General features: G+C 42.9%; 1 protein-coding gene across 1 annotated transcript in view; it reads left to right on the top strand.

The window, feature by feature from the left end:
* The window catches only part of adgra1b (adhesion G protein-coupled receptor A1b), a 565,267-nt gene that overhangs the window by 247,962 nt on the left and 299,363 nt on the right, over positions 1-17,942 (top strand). The window lies entirely within an intron of this gene.

The following is a 17,942-nucleotide window of genomic DNA, read 5'->3' on the forward strand; positions in this document are numbered from 1 at the left end:
ATTGTTAATTGTCTGAAAGAAATTAGCAACCACCCGAATAAAAATAAACGCTAATCAGAAGAAATTTATTCCGGTTGTTATGTATCAGGTAGCTAAACTTATTTGTCCACTAAGACATAAATAATATGGTGGTAAAACCTAGATTACGGCCAGCACTTGAGCCTGTCTAAAACAAAATCCATGTGTTCTTCTTGATTCTGATAGACATTAAATGAAGTCTTCTACTGGCAAATGAAATGACTATTACATCAGTGTTACATTGACTGGTTTAAAGTATTGTATGCAGCAAAAGCCCTTCAAAAAAAAAACTATATTCATGTAAATAAATAGAAACAATACAGGAACCGTGCAAAAAAATTAATCCGCCATTCTCGGTGGCTATACATACATTCAATACTGTTTATCCAAATCACAATTTTACCCCACACCCTTGCCACTCATGTGGCCCACTGGCATCAAATCCCTTCCCTTATTTTGAGGGGCATCTCCACCACACCCTGCCCCCCATGTCCAACAGCGGAAGGACCCAAGACTGTCGCCCTCCCCCACAGAGTCTTGGTGTTGGCTGCACCGAGCTTCAGTGCGTCCCTCAGCAACATTCCCCGACGGACAGCTCGCTCTGCTGGGAGGCCAACAAAGCTCGGGCAGACCAAAGAACGTCTTTCACTGACTTGATGACCTTCCAGCAGCACTCAATGTCTGTCTCCGAATGTGTCCCTGAGAACAGTCCGTAAATCACAGAGTCCTCTGTAACGGAGCTGATCCGAATAAATTGTGACAGGGACCCCTGTAAACCTCTCCTGACTCTCTTTGCAAATCTACACTCTGTGAGGAAGTGGGCAACCATCTCCTCTCCATAACAGCCGTCCCGAGGGCAGCGTGCGCTGGTAGTGAGGTTCCGGCGGTGCAGGAAAGATCTGACTGGGAGGGCTCCCCTCACCGCCAGCCAAGCCAGGTCTTGGTGCTTGTTGGTGAGTTCTGGCGATGAGGCATTTCGCCAGACAAGCTGGGCAATCTGATCTGGGAACCACGCCACAGGATCCATGGAGTCAATCCCCTGCAGTGCCTGCAGGACGTTCTGTGCTGACCACTGCCCGATGGACTTGTGGTCAAAGGTGTTGGTCTGGAAGAACCTTTCCACGAATGACAGATGGTACAGCAATGTCCAGCTGACTGGCACATTGCGTGGCATCTGCGCCAGGCCCATCCTTCGCAACACCGGGGACAGGTAGAACCTCAGCAGGTAGTGGCACTTGGTGCCCACATGCCTTGGCTCTACGCTCCGCCTGATGCAGTCACACACGAAGGTGGCCATCAGAATGAGGGCGACGTTGGGCACGCTTTTACCCCCGTTGTCTGCCGTCTTGTGCATTGTGGCTCGTCGCACCCGGTCCATCGCCGACCCCCAGATGAAGTGGAAGACGGCCCGGGTGATCCCCGTGGCGTTGGAGGGAGGGACGGGCCACACTTGTGCCAAGTACAGCAGCCCCGAGAGCACCTCACACCTGATGACCAGATTTTTTCCCCGTTATAGATAGGGAGCGCTGCTTCCACAGCTCCAGTTTCTTCCCCACCTTGGCTATCCGCTCCAGCCAATTCTTGTCACATGCCGAACCAGATCCCCAGCACCTTCAAGAAGTCAGGCTTGATGGTGAAGGATAAGGAAGATCGGTCGGGCCAGTTCCCAAAGAGCACGACCTCGCTCTTCCTGCGGTTGACCCTGGCTCCCGTGGCCGATCAAAGTGGTCGCTGGTGCTAATCAATCTGCGGACCGACCTTGGATTCGAGCAGAAGACGGCAACCTCCATGTACAGGGAGGTTTTGACTTGAGTGCCCCCACTGCCTGGCAATGTTACTCCTCTTATGCTCACGTCCTTCCTGATGGACTCAGCATAACGTTCTGTCCAAAAGACGACTCTCTTTGCAAATCCACACTTAGCTGTCTGGGTTACATACTCAAGGATCCTTAAACTCTTGAATTTCTTACCAAGATGCCTGCATGTAACTTTTAACCAAGGCTGACACCTTCAGGAGGAGAGAGCTTTGATATCAATTAAGTTGGAGGTCCAATATGTACAGGGAGTGTTGTATGAATTTATAAATTAGTAATTCCTTGTAGTAATCTAACAAAGATGCTGCAATGGAAAATTTGGAAGAAATTGTACAGCATTGTGTTTCATGGTTCTTCAGTACCAGAATTCACGAGAGAGGAAACTGCATTTGGTCAAATTTGCTGCATGCTATCATATTTATTTATATTATGATGCCCTTCTGATGAGATGTATAGATATTGAGTTCCTTATCAGGTGTGCAGATAAAACAAACAGTCTTCCCTATGAATGAATAAGTTTCTTGAGTGTGAATTTTCATGACTGGGGTCTCATAGATTTCTTTTTATTTAAGAATTCAAGATCCACAGAATCTAAATTTTGCTTATTTTGATTCAATTAATCATATCATATCATATCATATCATATATATACAGCCGGAAACAGGCCTTTTCGGCCCACCTAGTCCGTGCCGCCCAGTGATCCCCGTACATTAACACTATCCTACACCCACTAGGGACAATTTTTACATTTACCCAGCCAATTAACCTACATACCTGTACGTCTTTGGAATGTGGGAGGAAACCGAAGATCTCGGAGAAAACCCACGCGATATATATATGACATGGAATTTTAGCATAGATCAATCATGGGGAAAAAAAACACAAACAGACTCTTTGGCCCAACTCGTCCATTTCGATTGATATGCCCCATCTAAGCTAGTCCAAATTTGTCTGCATTTGGACCACATACCTTCAAATCTTTCCAATCTATGTATATATGAACACGCCTTTGCTCAGAATCCTACCATTCACTATGAAGGTACTGTCCTGGTTTGACTTAAAAAATACAGCACCACATACGTATCTGAATTAAACTCCATGGGCCATTCCTCAACCCATTTGCCCAGCTGATCAAGATTTTACTGGAATTCTGAATAACCGTCTGCACTGTCTACAGAAAAACACACAAAATGGTGGAGTACCCCTAAGTACTGAGTGAAAGGTGAATACAAGTGGGGGGGGGGGGTTAATTGGTGGATAGATGAACTAAGGTAAGAGATGAGAAGGAACCAAAGTGTGTCAGATTGGGAGAGAAGAGGAGTGATATGTGAATCCAGAGGGAGTGATGTAGGTGGAAGGAGACAGTTGGAAGTAAAAAGGATGCATGATAGTGCACACCAGGCTTGGTTGGGCACAGGGAAGAGAATGGGGAAAAAGGGAGGAGGTGTTACCTAAAATTGGAGAATTCAATGTTCATACCATTGGACTGTAAGCTACTCGAGCAGAATATCAGATACTGTTCCTCCAATCTCCACTCTATCAATGCAGGGAGCGCAGGACAGCAAGGTTGGTTATGAGAATGGGAAGGTGAGTTAAAATGGGTGACATACGAAAGATCCCCAGGCTGGGTGCATGGATCCTCCATAAGATTGCCCCTCAGCTTCCTGCGCTTTGAACAATCATCTAATCTCGCCAACGTTAAGGAGGCCACATCATGAGTAGCAAATTGGGCAGATGAGGTTGGAGGAGGTGCATGTGAAACTCTGTCTCACCTGAAAGGGCTGCTGGGGTCCCTCGATAGATGTGATGGAGGAGATGTACACCTCCTGTGATTGCCGGAGAAACTACCTGGGAAGGGGGTGGTTTGGGTGGGAAGGGTTGAGGGAAACAAGGAGTTGCAGAGGGAGTGGTCTCTATGGAAAGAGGAAAGGATGGGTAGATGTGACTGGTAGTGGGATCTCTTTGAAGCTGCTGAAACGTCAGAGAAGGATGTGTTGGATGCGGAGGCTGGTGGGGTGAAAGATAGGTGCAGAGTAATCCTAATTGGGTGAAGATGAATTAGATAACAACTATATGACACATAGGGGACATGGGTGAGGGATCCGTCTGCAACAGAATAGGTGAGTCCACGTTTATTAAAGAAAGTCTAACGAGTGACAAGCTGATCTTGGGAGCAGATGTGGCAGAGTGGGGGATGGTACCCTTGCAAGGGATAGGGTGGGAGGAGGTATAGTCCAGATTACTGTAGGAGTCAATGGGTTTACAGTAAACAGTCGATGGTCTGCCTCCTGTAAGGGTGACAGAGAGATTGAGAATGGGAGGGAGGTGTCAAGTGAAATTGAAGGTAGTATGAAAGTTAGTGATGAAAGTCGATGAAAACAATAAGTTCTTCATGGGTGCAGGAGGCAGCCCCAATGTAGTTGTCAGGGTAGCAGAGAAAGAGTTGGGGGATGTTGCCAATGTACGTTTGGATCAAGCACTGTTCGACGTAACCAATATAAAGACAGGCAGAGCTGGTGCCTATGTGATTGCCTTTGGCCACATCTTTGATTTGAAGAAGGTGAGAAGACTCAAAAGAAAAGTTTTTGAATGCAAGGTCAAGTTCTGCCAGGTGGAGCAGAATGTTAGTCAGTCCGAAAAAGGGTCTCGACCCAAAACGTCACCCATTCCTTCTCTCCAAAGATGCTGCCTGTCCCGCTGAGTTACTCCAGCATTTTGTGTCCATCTTTTGTTAGTAGAGGGAACTGATTGGGTGTTTGTTCAAGAACCGAAGGGCACTGAGACCTTCCTGGTGGGAATTAGAGGTCCCTCACATGCATCCAAGGACCCCAGCGGCCCTTCCACTTGTCATAGGGGTGGAGTTGGATAAACAACATTCCCTCACCACACTCTGCTTTCTACCATGAATTCTGTCTGCAGTTCACCAACTAACCCTGGATCCCACATGTTCTAACCTTCCAGAGCAGCCTACCATGTGGAATCTTATCAAAGGCCCTTGCTTAAGTCCTGTCGACAAGGTCTGATGCCCTACCCTCAGCAGCCTCCTTAATCAATTTCCTAATTGATCCCAGTCTTTCTAAATGCATATATACAGCTGCTCCTCAACTTACGATGGGGTTACGTTCCGAGAAACCCATCGTAAACCGAAAATATCGTAAGTCGAAATGCAGTTAATACACCTGATCACGTGGCCGGAAGCGAGCTGTGGCTCACTACGGGTCACTGCCGTTTGCACCATCGCAAAGTCGAAATATCGTAAGTTGAAGCATCGTAAGTCGGGGCGCATCTGTACATATACAATCCCTCGCAATCCTCTCCAGTAAATATTCGACCAGAGATGTTAGGCGTACTGATTTCTAGATGCCAGGAACTTTTTGATTTGCATCCCTTCTTGAATAGAGGTAGAACATTAGCCTCCCTCCTGTTTTCCAGTACCTCACCCATGTTTAACAGTGTTTCATATTTGTCTGCCAGGCCTACTATAATATTTTCTCCAGCTTCCTACAGTGTCTTTGGAAATATCTGATCAGAATTAGGAGACTTATCTATCTTCATATGACATAGGATGTCCTGCACCTCCTCGACTGTAACATGGATTGTTGTCAAGAATGTCCACGAACTTTCCCAAGTTCATGGTTGTTTTGTGGATGAGTCAAGAATTGTGGGGAACAGGCAAGAAAGTGGAGATGAGCCTAAGATCAACTCAGCCTTGACTTCATAGAACTTTAGAGCAGTGCCAAAGGGCAGTGCCTAGTCCAATTCATTTTTCTACTGTAATGTTATTTCGAAAGAAACCAAAATTGGTGGTATAGTGAAGAGCAAAGAACGCTATTTAGTTCAACTAGAGAAGTGGGCTAAAAAATGGCAAATGAAATGTAACCTGGACAAGTATGAAGTGTTGTATTTTAGCAAATTAAACCAGGACTTACATAGTAATTGACAGGGCTCTGGAGAGTGTTGCAAATCAGAAGACACTAAAGGTTACATGTACATAGTAGGGTGAAAGTGACAACACAGGTAGACATAGTGGTGAAGGAAAGAATCGGCATACTTGCCTTCATTGATCAGTGCATTGAGTACAAGAGTCAGGACATTGTACAAGACATTGGTGAGAATGCACGTGGAGTATCATGTGCATTTCGGGTCACCTGGATGTAGGAAGCAAGTTATTAAGCTGGAATGAGTGCAGACAGGATTCTGGGATGTTACTGGAGGGCTTGAGTTTTAAGGAAACACTGGAGAAGCTAGTTGTTTTTTTCCTGGAGTTTTAGAGGCTGAGGGCGACCTTGTAGAGGTATAGAACATTATGAGGCCCATAGATATGTTGAATACACAGTCTTTTTTTCCCAAGGTAGGGGTATCCAAAACGTAAGGGGACAGGTTAAAGCTAAACGGGGAAAGATTTAAAGAGGACCTTAGGGAGGGGCAGGGGTGGGGTGTAATTTTCACACAAGGGTGGTGGGTATATGGAACAAACTGTTGGAAGAGGTGGTGGAGGCAGATACGTTTACAGCATTTAAAAGACATTCCAGGTACATAGAACTTTAGAGCAACTCAGACAAGTAGGTCCAACTCAGACAAGTAGGACTCGCTCAGTTAAACAACTCGGTTGGCATGGATGGGGTGGGCTGAAGGCCCTGTTCCAAGCTGTGTACCTCAATGACTCTCTATCTGTTTGGTACTGCAAATGAACATATTTCCATTTACAGGCATTCATGGAGGGAAATGAAGCAACAAGGGCCTGAGAGCTGAAGTGAAACCATTGCAGGAGTATAACGCATTTGCTAAACTGGCCAAAGCTAAAGATATTAAAATTGCATAAAAGTTAAAATATGAGAAAGGTTGAATTTTCAAATGAAGATCCCACACCAATAGTGTTTAATTTATGGTGTATTTAGAAAGGCTGCCACCTGTGCAGATTTGAGAATATAGGATGGAATATGTGGACAAAACTGGGACCATGCAATGTGTCAGCTCAAATCATTCTGCATAGCTTTTGACAGCAGTAGCTCTGCTTTGGAGTTACAGACCAGAAGAAAGTCACAAGACATGTTGAGTATCTTCTGAATAAATGAAGGGAATCAATGTTGTGGAAGCAATTACTGAAAACAGCCAAGGTCTCAGTGAACAAAAGGGAACAGAAGGAACAAAAATTGCATTAGTAGATTTGTTTTCTTTTGTTGGATGATGCCATACACTCCAAAGACGTACAGGTATGTAGGTTAATTGGCTGGGTAAATGTAAAAAAAAATTGTCCCTAGTGGGTGTAGGATAGTGTTAATGTACGGGGATCACTGGGCGGCACGGACTTGGAGGGCCGAAAAGGCCTGTTTCCGGCTGTAGATATATGATATGATATGATATGATAATGACTGAATGAAGATAAATAATCCGATGGCAAATGATAACTAAGCCACACCTGTAGTGGATAACAATGATGTAGAAAATTAAAACAAATTTTCCATAACCTGTAGTTATAAATACAATTCAGAATCCTGGTGGGAAATCAAACATGACAAACCTTATAACTATTGAACGGTTCACTCTGTCAGCATATTTACCTAACATTAGGAAGATTACAAAACTGGAAACAAGACTAAATTCAATTTTGTGGGCTGGCAAGAGAGTTACCATCATTGTCATTAGTTGTCAGCTTCTAATCATGTAAATCAATCATAGCTAAGGCAAATTGCTGGATGTTGGGTAAGGGAGCAGTGTTGACACTCCAAAAGCCTACTGAATTTGAATTCATTCCCTCATGAATAGAGAAGTACTCTGTGAATTGATCAGAAATTGTCATTCCATGTGACAATTCAGGGCAGTACAGTGGCACAGCTATAGAGTTACTGCCTTACAGCGCTTACGGCGCCAGAGACCCGGGTTCGTTACAGCACCCGTAGTCAGGATTCTCCCCGTGACTGCGTGGGTCTTCTCCAAGGTCTTCGGTTTCCTCCCACACTCCAAAGACATTGGAACATAGAAAATAGGTGCAGGAGTAGGCCATTCGGCCCTTCATGCCAGCACTGCCATTCAAGATGATCATGGCTGATCATCCAAAATCAGTAACCTGTTCCTGCTTTCTCCCCATATCACTTGATTCCGTTAGCCCGAAGAGCTAAATCTAACTCTCTCTTGAATAAATACAGGTTTGTAAGTTAATGGGTTTGGTATAAATGTAAATTGTCCCTTCTGTGTGTAGGATAGTGTTAATGTGTGGGGATCACTGGTCAGTGTGGGCTTGGTGGGCCCAAAGGCCTGTTTCTGCTCTTTATCTCTAAACTTTCGAACTAAACTAAACTAAACTAATGTCTCATGGAAAATAAGACAAGGCATCGACTGCTATCTTACTAAATCATTAAATGCACCTGGAAGAGAGAAACGAAGAAAATAACAATTATCTATCAAAGAGAAAAGGAATGAAATAATGAGCAAAAATATAAAATCTAAATAGAGCAGATTTGTAAAGTCGAAACAAAACAGAAAATGTTTGAAATTCTTCGCAGACAGATAGCATCCGTGAAAATAGAAACAGTATTAACATTTCAGTCTAATAGCCTGATAAAACAATAAATTGTTGAGGGATGATATAAGAAATGAAACTATTTTCTGCAAAAGGACCAGCAATAATTCTTTACCCGCTTCCTTTCATCTCCAACGTACACAGAAATAGTATCCATTTACACAGAACATGTACATCCTCAGTGACGTAAGGTGAAGACTAACTGCAACGGATGAAAAGTGGTCACAGCGTTAGCAGTAAATATGCACAAACGTTTGAGAATTATGCGTAATAAAATGAACATAATGGGCTCCAAGGCTGATGGATTTAAGACAGAATTTAGTGAGGGTGCAAAGGAAGCATTATTGTTGATAATGTGAACAAAGTAGTATTCAAATTCAAGATTACAATCCCATCTGTTACAATTTAAAGCACAGTACAAGGTGTTGAGGGAACTCAGCGGGTCAGGCAGCATCAGTGGAGAGAATGGACAGACCGCGTTTCGGGGTTGGCACCATTCTTCCAGCTGTTACAATTTAAAGGTTAATGAGAATGTGCTTTCTATTGTATTCCTAGAATATATAAACATAGTTTCACTCTTAGCAACGTCCATTCGATACGATCCCACATAAAAGGCCGCTGCATAATATAATGACGGGGGTTAACATAGACATAGACATAGAAAATAGGTGCAGGAGGGGGCCATTTGGCCCTTCGAGCCAGCACCGCCATTCATTGTGATCATGGCTGACCATCCACAATCAGTAACCCGTGCCTGCCTTCTCCCCATATCCCTTGCTTCCGCTAGCACCCAGAGCTCCATCCAATTCTCTTTTAAATTCATCCAGTGTTTGGAGGAATCGCATTAGTATGCATGGAGGAATGTTAATATCAGTTCTATGGGGATTGGGTATTCAATTTTTTTTAAGGACAAATGAAAAGCCATATTCACGAAATGAAAAAAAAGATAGGTGGAAAATTAAACTGTTAAGAGGATGTAAATTATCTGCACAAGTAATACAAATATAGACTACTAGGCCAAGTGGACCCGTTGGGCCCAAACCTGCATTGGTGCAGCACCCTCTCTTCCCCCCTCTTCCCTCCCCCCTCCCCCTCCTCCCCCTCCCTTCCTCCTCCCCCTCCCCTCCCCCTCCCTCCACCCCCCTTCCCTCTTCCCTTCCCCCCTTCCCCTCTCCCCCACTCCATCCACCTCAACCCCTCTTATCCTCCCTCCACCCCCCTCCCTCCAGCCCCCCTCCCTCCACCCTCTTTATCATCACTCCTCTCCCCCACCCTCCCTCCCCCCTCCCTCCTCCCTCCCTCCCGAGGAGATAGATTTAAACATTAAAATGTGAATAACTTTTAAAATATAGCACCGATTTCAAAGAAACTTCTTCCATTAGCATCAAAGGGAGAACGGTGAGTAAGTTGGGCCTAAAATTGTTGCGCTATCGGGTACCGTTTTGGCTGTAGTTCAGGAACAAACAACCAAACAGAAGATGGATCAAACGCAGGCAAGTGGGAATAGCTTAGATAGTCATCTTCATTGATATGGATGAATTGGGCCAATTGGTCTGCTTTCAAGCTACGTATTCAAGCTACGTAATCCATGAAAATTTAAAATGGGTATGCATGTGGAAGATGAAGTATAATATGTCGTATTGTCGCATTGTGCATTTTGGTAACAGAACAACAAATAGTGCGAATATTATAGCAAGCTTAATTTAGTTTAGAGACACAACACGGAACCAGGCCCTTTGGCCCACCGAGTCCAAGCCGACCAGTGATCCCCGCACATTAACACAACCCGACACACACTAGGGACAATTTAACATTTAAACCAAGCCAATTAACCTACAAACCTGTGCGTCTTTGGAGTGTGAGAGGAAACCGAAGATCTCGGAGAAAACCCACGCAGGTCACGGGGAGAACGTACAAATTCCGTACAGACAAGCACCCACAGTCAGGGTCAAACCCAGTTCTCTGGTGCTGTAAGGCAGCAGCTCTACCGCTATACCACCCTGCCACCCTGTTGAGTGTTGACTAGAAAGTGTTGACTAGAAAGGGGATATATTTCATGAGATGTAGAAAGTAAAAATGAAAGCAGAGCAGGACATTAGGATGGTCCTTTAACCTTTATTGCAAGGGAATTGAAATACAAAACGAGGAGTCTTCCTGAAGTTGGAGAGGGCCTTGGCCACACAGGGTTTGATGGTTTAGGTTTTCATCCACAAGTAGGGATTTCCTTGACCTGGAATCAGCACACCATTGATTCAGCAGGTTGATTCCTCGATTAGAGAACTGTTCTATGGATAGAAACTGAGTAAGATAGCCTATATTCACTGGAATTTGTTGTGTAGTTTATCTTGCAAGCAAATCTAAAACAATGGACAATGGGTAAGTCATTAAGGATTGCAATGAGGAGGCATTCCTTTATACAAAAGGTTTACACCTCAGGAATCCCCTGCTTTTCACTTCAGATACAGACTGATAAGGTAGTGGAGCCACTGCTATACAGTTCCAACGACCTGGCTTCATCCTGACCCCTGATGCTGTCTGTGTGGAGCCTTGCAGGTTCTCACTATGATTGTGTGGGTTTCCTACAGATGCTCTGGTTTCTTCCCTCATTCCAAAGAAGTGAGGTTAGTTGAATGGCCACTGTAACTTGCTCCTTGTGTATTGACGAGTAGGAGAATCTCATCAAGTTGTGGTTAATGTAGCTCAAATAAAATGGGTTTGTTGTAATTGGATGCATGATGATCCGCAGTGAATTTGTTGGGTTGAAGGGCCTACTTTGTACTGTATGATTCTATGAGCCTTTTGTGTGCTCCATTATTCAAAGCTGAGTTGGATACATTTTTGGATATTAAGGAACAGTTCAGTTCATTTTAGTTCTGTTTAGTTTATTGTCACGTGTACCGAGGTACTGTGAAAAGCTTTTGTTGTGTGCTAACCAGTCAGCAGAAAGACAGTACATGATTACAATCGATCCATTTGCAAGCAAAGTCCGATCAAGGATAGTGCGAGGGTCACCAATGAGGTAGATAGTAGTTCAGCACTGCTCTCTGGTTGCGGCAGGATGATTCAGTTGCCTGATAACAGCTGGAAAGAAACAAGAGAAATTAGATGAGCACAAAAATTGTGATCACAGGAAATGGTGGTAGAGGGTTCATGGGCAACAAAGTGTTAAGAAATTTACACATTTTGTTTGGGCGAAGCTTAGTTTTATAGCTACAGATCTGCCAGACGTTTAAATAAAAATGTGTGCTCGTGTTTGTTTCTGCTGAAGTGGTCAAGCAAGGAGATTGATGTGGTATTGCTGTGCAGTGTTGCTGACAGAGATGCAGACAAGATGTCACATCTGGGAATTATCAAGCTCTGCGACCTGCAGTGCAATACTAATCTGCCAGTAGCCATTCATAATTTAATATTCTTTAAACCATCAAAGAAAATTAATGTCATATCTATTAGGAAATCTGGTAAATGCTGATCCATTTTGATTTCAGTAAAGTGCATTTTTAAGATAGTTTTTGACAAATAGCTGGAATACAACGGGGTCAGTAGAAACTGCAGATGCTGGAACTGGAGTTAAAAAGTCAAGCAGCATCTGTGAAGGTAAAGAGATGGCGGGCATTTTGGGTTCAGATCCTGCGTGAGTCCTGATGCAGGGCCTCAGCCCCAAAACATCAACTGTCAGATGCTGATTGACCCACTGGTTTTTGTACAATAGTGTTTCATCAGCTTCCAAGTTGATATACAAATTAAAGGAAGACTGAATTGGGAAATCACTTTTACCAAGGCATGTTTACCAAAGCCATTATCTTCAGATGTGTTAGAAGCTCCGTTCCTGGGTGACATCTCTAGCTTAGGCCCTGGCATCTGCTCACTACATTGTTGTTGTATTTGACCCTGAGATGAGCTTCAGACCATCACTGAGATCCAATAAGGAGGTTGAAATGGGCGTGCGTTTTTCATGTCACAGCGGCTGATGGTTTCACTGCAGACTGTCGCAACTGGGAGTAAACACCAACTCCGCTTCTGCCTCAGTTAATCTGCTGCTGAAACCCTAATTAACCTGTTGTTATTTTTAGACTTGTCTATTCGAATGAATGCCTGGTGAACATCCCTTGTTCTGCCCTTCCTTCGTGGATCGTATAATTTTTCATTTGATGACCTGCCCTGAAGAGTTCATTGTCATTAGACTGATGGGGGTGTTGAAGCTTTGTGGTGAAGTTAGTTGGATGTGGCATTTGAAGATGCAAGCACTGTCAGCTACAATTAAGAGGCCATTGAACTTCCAGCATCACTGCGTCTATATCCCCGGGGCTTGATTCCTCACATTAACTGCCTCAGACAACTCCTCCCACTACATTCTGAGACGTTGCCTGGAGGGACACCTGGGCCCTTTGTGAAACTGGATCTTTCCATCCCCAGTGCCAGAGCCTCGAAGGCAACATTAGAAAACTGTGGAGCCAACACTCTCTTGTGTTTCACTGTTATCGAAACACCCAAGATGGCTGATTTCCAGATTACCTGCTTGCACCATCAACAGACATACTGTAAATCATGTAAACTGGCTCTGACTAGTGTGAGTTGGATTTAATTGGAAGTGTGCACTTAAAAATGTGGGTACCTTGTTGGAGTTTAAATAGCCAGCAAACAGCATTGATTTTATTGCTTACTTGCTGACTATGTTAAAGTGGGTATAAGAAAATAACTGCAGATGCTGGTACAAATCGAAGGTATTTATTCACAAAATGCTGGAGTAACTCAGCAGGTCAGGCAGCATCTCGGGAGAGAAGGAATGGGCGACGTTTTGGGTCGAAACGTCGCCCATTCCTTCTCTCCCGAGATGCTGCCTGACCTGCTGAGTTACTCCAGCATTTTGTGAATAAATACCTTCGATGTTAAAGTGGGTAGGCAGCACAAATTTGATGGGCTACCCGAAGAAAACAGGCTCAGATTAATCGCACTGCCTTCATGCACCCATTCCCAAAATAGTTCCTTGGTCCCTCCTTATCTGCATGGATGATTCAATCTACTCACTTAACACAGTAACAGTTGTTTGCTCGAGTCCCATACTCCCTGAAGAAGCCTTCTAATCACAGTGTTTCTAACTGCAAAACAAAATAATAAAACTCCACGGGCATTTTAATACAACATTCACCGACTGTCATTTGTTGCCTGCTGGCCTCAGAATCCTGGTAATTTTCGTTTATTTAAAATAACTCTATAATACTTTAACTACATGTGGATTGGTTACCAAATGAATTTTTTTCTAAAGCCTGAGTGTGTAGAATTTCCTTCCACATCTTTCATATTTTTTTCAGTATGCACTCAATAATTTATCACAAGGCATCCAGTGGGCCACAGATTGCCTGGAGCAAAGGAATCTTGATTTTTAGCATATTTAAATACATTAGAAAGAGGAAGAAAAAAAATAATTAGATCCTCAAGTTAATTTTTTTATTTCACTATAAATGTTACTTGAAGTCTGTGTCTAAAAACTAATCTGGACTATTTTAATGCAAGCATTTATCTCATATTTTCCAGTGCACTAATTCATGTAGTATAAACAGATTAGATCAGCCACGAATAACATTTTAGATTTCCTAAAATTATTACCAATGGTTTCCTAACTAATATTTTATTCAGTAATACTTTTATCCGTTTTGGAATTTGAATTTCATTAATCACTGTATCTGAATTATATGTATTGGCGTGTGGAATTAAAAAGAGTACCAAGCCAATTTATACATTCATTAAGAACGAGAGGATAAGTTGGTGGAAGGGTGGGATCACTCGAATTAGTGCATTTATGCTTGGAGTCAAAGGATGGAGACAAGGTACTAAAACAGTACTTTGAATCTCCCCCTCCCCCCCTTTTTCCTGAGCCCCATCTGGACTTGTATCACGTCTCCCCTCCACCTCCCCTCCCGCCCCACCTGCATTCCTTCCTCTAACTTCACAAAGCACAACTCTTCTATCCTTATCTCACATCTTTAGCCTTTTCATCTCGGACCTTTACCCATCTATCTCCCTGTCAACAACCCCTCATGAAATCCACCTACAAACTTGCCAGGCTCCATCCTGCCCCTTCTCTATTCCAGCTTCCTTCTCCACCCCCCCCCCCCCCCCCCCCCCACAAACCACGAAAGGTCCCAACCCAAAACGTCACCTATCCATGTTCTATAGAGATGCTGCCTGACCCGCTGAGTTACTCCTACACATTCATTTTTGTAAACCAGCATCTGTTCCTTGTTTCTACTTTGTATTATTGTTCACCAAGGAGGGCATGGAGGATAGATAGTAAGACTGATTTCACGATTTCAAGATTTCAAGATCAATTTATTGTCACATGTGCCAATTAAGGTACGGTGAAATTTGAGTTACCATACAGCCATACGAAGTGAAAGGCAACAGGACACACAGCCACATAAAATAAAATTTAACATGAACATCCAACACAGCGGATTCCACATTCCTCACTGTGAGGAAGATAATAAAGTTCAATCAGCTTCCTCTTTGTTCTCCCGCGGTTGGGGCTGTTGAACCATCCGCAGTCGGGGGCCCTGTTCAAAGCCCCCGCAGTCGACGGTCCAAAGCCCTTGCGTCGGGATGATCGAAACTCCTACTTCGGGACGGTTGAAACTCTCCGTGGCCTGGAGCGCCCGAGTCGACCTCCTCTTATCAGAGACCACGGGCTTCACGATGTTAAAGTCCCTCTGGTTAGAGCTCTCCACAGTCGATCCCTGACAAAGGGATCGCAAGCTCCGCGATGTTAAAACCCGTGCTGCGCCGCGCCCGTGGCATGAAGCTCTGGGCCGGACTCCAGGAAAGGCCGCACCACCCCTCGATGTTAGGCCGCAGCGGGGACGGAGATACGATACGGGGAAAAATCGCATCTCCATCGAGGTGGCAGGAGTGAGATGAGAGTGTGTGGCTAGGGTAGTGTGGGTCTCTGAGGATTCTGACGATGTACAAGGAGATGTACGAGGCAAATTCTCTACACATGGAATTGTTGGTGCCTGGAAAATACATGCCAAGTGTGGAGGTAAAAAGAGATACAATCATGCCATTTGAGAGGCTTTTAAATATGCATATGAATATGCAGGGAAAGGTGGAATATGGATTATAAGCAAGCAAATGGATTAGTTTAATTTGTCATCACGTTCAGCACAGATATTGTAGGCCAAAGGGCTTGTTCCTGTACTATACTGTTCTATGTTTTATATTCTATATGCTAGCATATTTAAAATAATCTGCAGATCATTGGGTTTGCAATATCTTGCTTTTGACTGGTATATTAAAGGCTCTGTTACAATAACATTCATGGAATTCGGGATATTTTTCCTTTTGCAGCCACGAAATATAAGAGTGTGACTGAACAATTCCTGTAAACTTTAGGAGATAAAGCAAACTAGTTTTGGTCACCATCGTGTCAGGTTGAAAGCAACTAAATCATTTGACATTGACAGGAAATGAGGCCCTGAAAATAGCTTTGGACAGGTGCTGTTGGACGTATTACAACACAATGCCGTTTAAAAATTAGAAAGGGGAATTACAGTATGTCGGACGTCAACTGTCTTGAGAAGAAAAATTGCTGGTTTTGATGAGTTTCCATAAAACAATCAACTTCACAATTAGATGATTGCACATGGGCAGGGTACAGGGTGTTTTTGTCAGTCTGATATTCCAGTTTAGTACAACATTTATTATGTGTTCCGTTAAAGTGATGGCTGTTTCATCTCATAAGAAATTTAAAAAATCAAATGACAGATTTTTTTCATTTAACCCAGTGTAACCCTTTACCTTAGACAATGGAACTACTTCTGTTTGTACCCAGTCCTGTTAATCAGACAATGCCAGATACTCAGGTTGTGTGGTAGATCATCTGTTTAATCAATGAGCATTGAGGTGGCATAAAGTTTCACTGCTGTAATCCCAACATAATTTCTTCTTAGCTTGTCATCTTGTGAAATGAGAAGGCATCAGAAGCTTTTGTGTTTACTTGACTTAGTTGAAGACAGTCACTTTAAAATCTCAATTATTTTAGAACTGTACAGCATGGAAACAGGCCATTTGGCCATGTCTCTGCCAACCAAAGGTTGTACATTTACAAAGTTTGTGAAAGTTGGAAGAATGACTCCAAATAAAAATCACTGAGGTTCCTCATTTTACTGAGGTACTGAAGGCAAAACGATTGACATTTATTGTGGTCAGTCTCACAGAATGTGAAACTGGGCTGAATGGCCTACTTCTGCACCTATTGTCTATTGTCTATTGTCCTGTTAAAATCACAAAGAAGCGATCCATATTTCTTTGCATGGCTGCAGCAGATAAGCAGTCTGCTCTTTTATAATGAAGATAAATCACTTGAATTAGTGGGAATTTAAGCTATTTTACAAACTAATCCCACTTAAGTTAACCTGAAAATCTTACCATTTGTTATGTAAAATCCAACTGAATTCTCAACGTTCTAATAACATATATCTACTGCTTAATTAACTTTCTGGTTCCCAAAAATAGAATAATCTATAACATAACTTTGTTTTTCGAAGGCTATTAACACTATTTCAGCTTTTGTGTGCCTATTGTAGTTACTATTTATGACTATATCAGATTTTTTTTTTAATGTTCTTTTTGAATTGTGGGAATTCATCTGTTAGAATTCCTCAAAGCTCCTTGGACTGGTTCATGATGTCACAAATGCTGGGCGTCAGAAATCTGCTTGAACAAATGCCTGATGACAAAATGATAAAGCTGAATCGTTGTCAAAGGTTGCTTGGTCTTTCCAGGGAACAGTGCTTGCCATAAATATTTCACCACCGTGGCAGTTCTAGGCCAACATGAAGTAGAACCATCAGTATTTCCAGTACACTTACAAAGCCACTCACAGTATTGATTATTATATGCACTTAATCTTTAAAAATATATATTTTCAGGAAAATAAACAACAAAAAGTCAGGCCTGTGCTTATTCCAAATATATGCAATAAATCATATCCTGTTCTCTATATATTTTTTACCTCAGTTGATCATTATATTTCATCATTCCAAAGGCACAAAAATATTTTTATTTTGCCATGTTTTTATTTGTTTGCCCAAAAGCACTAACTTTTCCCAAGTGTACAAGAAATTGCTCATTTTGGTTTTAACTGTACGAGGCAATTACTGTATCTCCTGTTAAATATTGCATGGCTGTTTTATGTTTGCACAGTCGGCATATACAGTGGCTTCCATAATGAAAAAATCACATGTGGTGAAAGTGCACATTGTCAGATTTTAATCAAGGCCATTTTTATACATTTTGGTTTCACCATGTAGAAATTACAGCAGTGTTTATACATAGTCCCCTCATTTCAGGGCACCATAATGTTTGGGACACATGGCTTCTCAAGCGGTTGTAATTGCTCAGGTGTGTTTAATTGCCTCCTTAATGCAGGTATAAGAGAGCTCTCAGCACCCAGTCTTTCCTCCAGTCTTTCCATCAACTTTGGAAAGTTTTTTTCAAAGAGAACACTGGTGAGCTTACTAATCGCAAAGGGATTGGAAGGCCAAGGAAGACCTCCACAGCTGATGACAGAATAATTCTCTCTATAATAAAGAAAAA

Source organism: Rhinoraja longicauda, chromosome 16 (genome assembly GCF_053455715.1).
Source record: "Rhinoraja longicauda isolate Sanriku21f chromosome 16, sRhiLon1.1, whole genome shotgun sequence".
Lineage (NCBI taxonomy): Eukaryota > Metazoa > Chordata > Chondrichthyes > Rajiformes > Arhynchobatidae > Rhinoraja > Rhinoraja longicauda.